The sequence below is a fragment of the Syzygium oleosum genome, unplaced genomic scaffold (genome assembly GCF_021117445.2).
Source record: "Syzygium oleosum isolate NSW1041296 unplaced genomic scaffold, Sole_v2.1 Sole_v2.40, whole genome shotgun sequence".
Taxonomy (NCBI): domain Eukaryota; kingdom Viridiplantae; phylum Streptophyta; class Magnoliopsida; order Myrtales; family Myrtaceae; genus Syzygium; species Syzygium oleosum.
In genome coordinates, this window is record NW_026607524.1 from 1599053 (window position 1) to 1607149 (window position 8097).

An 8097-nucleotide genomic window follows, 5' to 3' on the forward strand; every position below is an offset into this window, starting at 1 on the left:
AACACGTTACTGTTCCAACGACCGGAACAAGGGCAGTTTCGTCCTTTTCTTTTTAAATTTTTTTCTTTTCCTTTTCCTTTTCCTTTTATGTTTTTTTTTCCTCTCTTCCTTCCGCCAGCCATAGCCGAGGCTGGCGGAGGCCGCCTCGCCTGGGTTGGGCGAGCGAGGGCGACCCTCGCCGGATCTAGAGAGGGTTGTCCTCGCCCACCCAGCCTAGGTGAGGGCCACCCTCGCCAGCGTCGGGCTAGGGCGACCCTTGTCCGCCCAGCCCAGGCGAGGGCGGCCCTCGCTCGACGCCGATGAGGGCGGCCTCTGCCGGCCCCGGCTGTGGCCGACGGAGGGAAAAGAGGAAAAAAAAAACAGAAAAGGAAAAGGAAAAGAAAAAGACAAAAAAAAGGAAAAAAAAGAAAAAAATTAAAAAGAAAAAGACGAAACTGCTCTTGTTCCAGTCGTCGGAACAGTAACGTGTTCGCCAGCCAGTGAGCATTTGACCGGCCGACGAACTCAGGCCCTTACTTGAGACTAATTGGGCACTTCGGATCCTCATTTGAGACTGATTGGACACTTCAGGCCCTTATTTGACACTATGTCTACTTGGGATCCTTTTTGAGAAAAGACCTTATTTGGGGTCATTAATTGGAATTTTCCCAAGGGAAATATATGGAAAGGGATATAATTTCAAAATAAAGAATTTAAAAATGTCAAAAAAGAAAAAGAAAAGAAGCGAAAGAGGAGAAAGTAGGAGGAAATGTGATTCGTCTATTGCAATCATTAGAAGAAGGACACTATAAGTGTCAAAAATTGTGTACGGTGCTCACTTTAATATCGAAAGTTTTTTTCGGATCACTTAAGTGCCATTTAAAAAAAAAAGATCATTTTAGTGTCAACTTTGATATGGTTCGCTGGATCGACTGGCCGTATTTTATTAATTTCTTATTCCTATGTGGCTCACCAGCATGCCCAGTTAGCATATAACCCCTAAACGACGTTGTCTAAAAGTTATAAATAGTGATCATTTGAGTGCCAAATTTTATTTAAAGTTATCATTTCAGTGCCAATCGTTGTTAAAAAACGATCACTTCAGTGCCAGTCGGATTGTGAAATGTCGTTTTGGACATCCATGTGGACTGGATTTTTTTATATAAAATATACCAAGTCATATTAATAATTTTAATTATAAATGCCACGTAATCAATTTGACCGGAATTGGTACTTAAGTGATTTTTTTCTCCAATTTGGCACTGAAGTGATCCAAATAAAAACTTTTGGCACTAAAGTGAGCGTTGTACATAACTTTTGTCAATTCTAGTGTTCTTCTCCTGCAATCATTAGATGAAAAATGCAATTGGCCAAGTTGCTAAGTAATCTTTCTCTCAAGTTGGGTTGTGCAAAACGTGAAGGGACGAGCTCTCTCTAGAAATATATATGGTCGAACTTCTTCAGACGTTCCATGATTAAACAAGCATCAAGCTGATTCGCTTGACGATAGATGGATCTCCTTGTATTTCATGAGATCACAAGTTCAATTTACTTTGTGAGAGAACGTTTGCACTGCTCGTTCTGTATTGTTTATGTTGCGGTATATCGAGAGCTTTCTTAACTACTCGCAATTTGATGAGACTATCGTGACGGACTCTGAAACATCAGGCTTTTGGGTCTGCAGTGATACGAAGTAACTATGACTTTTACCGAACATTTTGTAGCATGTGTGAGGCCTTTACAGTATCTCTAAAAGGGACCGCTAGCTCTTGTCACTCTTTTTCTAATGTAATAAGCAAATTGACATTGAATTATGTGGGCTAGGTCTACTAAGGGTGCGCATGGCAACGATTCTGTGCCCGTGAACTGATTTTGCTCAGAAATGATTCTTTTTAATTCCGTGCCCGGGAACAATTTTTAAGCATTTAAAGGAGTTTGGTAACTGCTCAAAATTTCTATTCTTAGAATAGAAAAAGAACAGAAATGCGTTTGGTAACTACACAAAATTTCTTTTTATTAATAATATTTTAATAATTTTTGAATTTTTTATTATTTCTTTCTTTTTTACCTTTCTTTCCCTTCCCTTCCTTGGCCATGGCCGGTCACCGGCGCCGGCAACCGGCCATAGGCCAGGGCCGGCGAGGGCATCGCAGCCCTCGCTATCGGTCACGACAGCGAGGTCGGCCTTGCCTTGGTTGGGCGAGGCTCGACCTTGCCCAGAGGTCGAGCCTCGCCCAACGAAGGTGAGGCCAACCTTGCCATCGCGACCCATCTCCCTCGCCTGGGTTGCGATGGTGAGGTCGATTTTGCCATGACTGGGCGAGGCCTCACTGTCGCAACCGCGAGCCGCCCTCACCGGCCACCGATGAGGGCTGCGACACCCTCGTCGGCCCTGACCTGTGGCCGGCGGTAGGCCAGGAAGAAAAAGAAGAACAAATCACGAAGGAAGAAGAATAAACCAAGAAGAAAGAAGAAAACCAAGAAGAATCATAAATGGAAAAATTGTTCCCAAGAATCAATAAGCTACTTTTTTTTGCTTCTTAATTCTGTTCCAAAACTGATTCTGGGAACAATTTTTTCCAAATTTGTGCCGAGGAACAAAAAAATTAAACAAACGGATTTCTATTCCCAAACTGATTCTGGGAATAAAAGAACAGACATTTTCACTGTTTGGCAACTTGCCAAATGGGCCCTAAGTTTTGTCGTCAAACATTTGTCACGAGAACGTCGCGCCATTGCACCATATGGCCTATCCAATTTGTCTAGATATTTGTTGTTTGTTGCATGAATAAAATAGCATCTGATGTTTGATTTGTCTACCCAATTTAAAATGGAACGACAAGCAGCAATTGCTGACAAATGGACGTCATTCTCTTGTAGTTGTCTATCTTTATTCATTTGTGCCACATTCTTGCCCTTGTCTAAGGAACAGGTATCGAGTGCATTCAAATGATATAAGTCTAGCATAAATCAGACGCATCTAAGATTGTTTTCTTATTTAATATAGGTTGGAATAGTTAAAAACAATGAGTGTGCCTACCATTTTGTAGGAAAATTTTCGTAAGTCATTGCTCATCCGGTGCAATAAACCTTGGAAAATTTTAAAATTTACTTCTTATAATTTAAGGTTAATATCACGAAAAACCATAAACTGATACATTTGTGATAAATTTACTCCAAACTAATTTTTTGACCACTAAAAATCCCAAACTAGTACATCTGTAACAAGTATACCCTCCTTTAGTTTTTGTTAAATTTTTTGTCAAATTGCTGAGTTGGATGACACATGGCAGTTGACAAGTGTACCAAATTGGGGTTTTACCTTTCGTTTGTCACATGTATGCTAGTTTGTGATTTTTTGTGGTAATTTAACGGAAACTAACGGATGATAAATTTGTCACAAATGGACCAGTTTGGGATTTTTAGTGGGTGGTCAAAAAATTAGTTTGGGGTAAATTTATCACAAGTGTGCTGAATTGTTGTTTTTCGTGATATTAATTCTACAATATATGCAAATTGCAATCCTTATTTTCCGAAATTAGTTTTGAGAACCTATCTGATTCTTTTCCTAATTAACACATTAGTAATCAATTTTGACGTGGCTGTATAGGATCTTGTGATTGTTAACTGAAGTACCATTTTCATGAAGGCCTTCAATCCCCATGAGGTGATGCGAACAAGGATTGTGCGTCCATTTGGTTAAAAGGGGAAGCAGAAAGGCCTACAAAGAGGTGGAAAGATATGATAAAGGAACGATAAGTAATATCTAACGCTCATAGGGAATCTGACAAAAAGGATTGAGCATAACGGCATAATAAAATTCATGAGAAAAATACTAAAAAAATCCTAAATCTATCGTAAAGATGTTAATTCAGTTCTAAACCTTTTAATTTGGCAAATTTAATCCTAAACCTTTTTTATGATTTGCCAATTTAGATTGAAAATAACTGACGTGAAGGTCATTTGTTCTACATGGCATGGTGAGCACTAACGTCAAAGTTTTTGCAATTTTTTAAAATTTTCTGAAATTTTTATTTTTTTCATTTTCTTTTCTTCTTTCCTTTTTAGTTTTTATATTTTTTTCCTTATTTCCCTCTGCCGGTTGGTGGCCTCAATAGTGGCCGGCAGTGGTCTTCGGCCCTCAATAGAAACAAAAGAAAGAAAAAAAGAAAAAATTCGGAAAAATTATCTAAAAATTGCAAAAATCATTTGTATTAGCGCTGGTTGTGCCATGTAGGATGGTCTTCGTTCATGTCGGCGATTTTTAGCCAAAATTAGCTGGAAGGACGTTATTGGCAGATTGTCAAAAGGTTTAGGACGAACTTGGTCAAATTAAAATGTTTATGACTGAACTAGTATCTATACGATATGTTTAGGATTTTTCTGGTAATTATCCATGGAATGCATTTATGCGACCCCATTTAGTGGGATAAAACTTGATTGTGATTGTTGTTGTTGTTTTAACGAAAGCACCATTTTAAACTGCAAAGGGTTTGTAATTGATGAAACCAACTTGTTAGATAAATAAGAGATTATTATTTTCGAAGCAAAAAAAATACACCCTACATCTTGTTTTGGCGTTGAAGGTTTCTTTTTTTAAATTCGGCCCCTAACGCCACAATGTTTTTATCCAATTTAATGGTGATTTTTTTTTGGTCGGAACAATTTAATGGTGGTTTACGAGGTAAAATTACCTATATCTTGGCATTTGCAGTCAACCCAATTTCTTTTTTGTCACTTTTCACAAAGAAAATAGTAATTTTATTTTGACGGGAAATTCAACCGCAGTTATTTGCTGGGTGAAATCCGAATTAAATAGGCCTCACAGCAGGTGACTTTTTCTTGTTTTTATACTCCAACTGAGTAATTAATAGAAAAAAAATGGACATTTCCTAGTGAAAAGTGGATTTAGGTAGTAATTGATATACTGAAATTGTTGGAATTCAATGTCCATGCAACCTGCATTTTCCACGGGCGATTGCGGTGCTAAAAGGCAAGGATGATATACCGAAACTATTTCTTGAAGAGCAGTCAAATGATTGGAGGGTCATAAATTGTTCTATATTTATCGATTAGATGTCACTATGAATTGCAATAGTAGAATATTAATCCAATTATAGTTACAAGATAAAAGAAAGGAGATCAAGACTCGTGTAATATCAAGGTTTAGGAAAAAAGTACCAAAAAAGTTCTAAACTTATTGCATTTATATCAATTCAGATCTAAATCTTTCAATCGGACTAATTTAGTCTTAAATTTTTTTATATTGGTACCAATTGAGTCCATCCGGCGATTTAGGCCGGAAATTGCGGACGTTGTCTTACGTGCCACGGTTTACATCACATCGAAGAAAGAACATATGCAACATTCGACTCCCCGATAACATTACTGCTTCATTTAAACGTGTACAGGTTTTATTAGGTAGCAGTACTTCCGTCGACGTGGCCGTTCCTTTAACAAGAAAAGAACTCACATATGTTACGAACCCTACTACACTCTCCCTCCATATAAGCAAACTCGCTAGGGGAAAACTACAGGAAAGCAAAGGTTGAAGAACAAGAAGAAGAAGAACAGCAACAGACATGGAAGCTCAAGCTGGAGGAGAATAAAGAAAGGGGAAGGGGGGAACTTGGAGAGGAGGGAGTTGAAACTGGGGCAGCGGAGGAAAGCCCGGAATTGATGGGATTTGAAAGGGCGGCGCGAATGGCATTTGAGGGAAGGGCGGGGGGAGCAAATATGCCGGAATCGGGGTCGTGAACGGCCAATTCGGAAACGGAAGCGAATCCTTCCTCTCTCCCAAGCCCGAGCGATCGCCATGCACCTTATCGCTGTGATCGTTCTCGGCCCTATTCACCTCGATATTCTCTCTGGCTTTCTTCACCGTGTTCACTTGATCATCATCTCCGGCATTTTGAGCCGTGCCTTTCGTCGCGCCTAGCGGGCTCGGCGGCGTCTTCTCTTGCATGCGGCGGCCATCAATTCCGCGAGTCAGGGCGATCAGAATTAGGAGGACGAGAAGGCGACTGATTGCCGGTTTCGTGGGAGTTAGACGAGCCATGGATGAGATTGAAGACAAGATGCTTTCGGGCTTACTTGTGATTGTGACAATCTTGGTGTTGTACATGGGATTTATAGAGGAATTGCTTGTGTTGAAGTTCGGACACTTCTTGATGGTTGTGCCGAAATTAAATTTGCTTGAGAAGGACTGTCATATTGGCAGCAGCCATGACATATAGTTTTCAAGTTCACGGGGAATTTAACGCAGCAATGCATATAGAACTACCAAGTTTCCAAGATGGTATGGTAAAAAATAGTTCGGTGACAGGTGAAAGTTCTCAAGTGAGGAACTCACTAAAGTCAAGTACACGTAATGGCTAGACGGAGTCTAGTAATTAAAATGAGCATCCACGCCCCCTATACATATGATTGGCTTAGTCTCGTAGAAAGATTCTAGACAATACTAATTGCTTGATAGGATTTGATCAGAAAGTGAACAAGAAGTACGGGATAATTGTCCAAAAAGTCCTAAATCTATTATACGGCGGCCAATTCAGTCATAAATTTTTTAATTTTGTCCGGAAATCGCTACATGACACGGCCACCAACTCAGCGATTTTTGGGCCAAAATTAGTCGGAAGAATCACATTGGCAAATTATCAAAAGGTTTAGAATTAAATTAGTCGAATTAAAAAGGTCTAGGATTAAATTGGCCGCCATAAAATAAGTTTTAGGATATTTTTGGACAATTTTGCCCAAAAAGAAGTACAAATATGACTTAGCAACCCAATGTCGGGCTCACTCTTCAGGTCACTAAGACGTTTCCTAGCATATACTTGTAGCGTGCAATAAAAACATATGTACAAGTCACATTGGCAAGTGCACGTTAGACGCTATTTTGTCTCGAAAGTTACATTGACTGTATAGATCAAGGGGAGGGAAGTACACATAGTAACTGCCCTATGTTCAGTGCAATAAAGAAACGGTGAGAAAGTTCTCGACACATCATTTTCGGGCACCATTTCAAGGTGCGTGTCTACGTGACCATCCCAATGATCGTGCATGGGGGAGGAGCTACAAGTGTCGACGACCCTCGAGGATATGTCAAAGAAAGCTCAGAAGACATTTATATCTTCATCTTACTTCTATGTTTGATTTTTGTGTCGGGATTGACGAACACCTGTAAGTCGTCCAAAATTGACATTAATTGCAAAGCAAAGCAAAGCAAATTGTTCACTGTTCAGCAATGTAATGAGTTTCCTCCGGTTATGCGTGAAGCGTGGGGAAACAATGGACACTTGCTTCTTGGAGCAATGATCTTTTCCTGTACACGATCAGACATGTCATCCGTATGAACGTCATGCACTTAACCACAAATCTACGGATAAATTGTGTAATCAGTCATAAAAGTATTGTACGGATGGCAATTCAGTTTTAAATTTTTTGATTTTATCAATGTAATCCTACACCTTTGCACAAATTCCAATGTTGTTCTTCTGATCAATTTTTGCTAGAAATCGTTAACGCGGCGGTATGTCATGTAGAATAGCCGGTGATAACCGGACCACCACGTCAGCAATTTCCGGTGAAAATTGACCGAAAATACTATTGGAATTTCTCACAAAGGTATAGGACTATATTGGCAAAATTGAAAAAGTTTAGGATTGAATTGACATCCGTACGTTAGCTTCAGGATTGATTAGGCAATTTATCCCCTAATCTACGTATCTTGTAGTAGAAAATGCAAGTGAAGTGCAACTAAATATATGGAAAAATGCACCATAAAGCCCATACATTATAAAGACTAATTTAGACAAAAATAAACAGAGACTCAACTTAAACATGCATCTCAACATCAGTTCTCCCTACTTAGTGCATTTCATAGTCAACCGAAAGTACATATGGAGTATGTCCTCTCATACAATACAGGCTATTTGCTTTGGATAAACTGCGATGTTTCGGTTGCCAGTGTAAAGGAATCTGAATCAAACCCTTCTAAATGCTTCCAGCTAATGAATTGTCAAACCTATCAAAGTAGAATTCCCTTTGAAACATATGCGCTCATTCTTGTGTGGGATACAGGAGAAATGCCCAGAGAGACGGGACCCCTTTCGAAAGCAT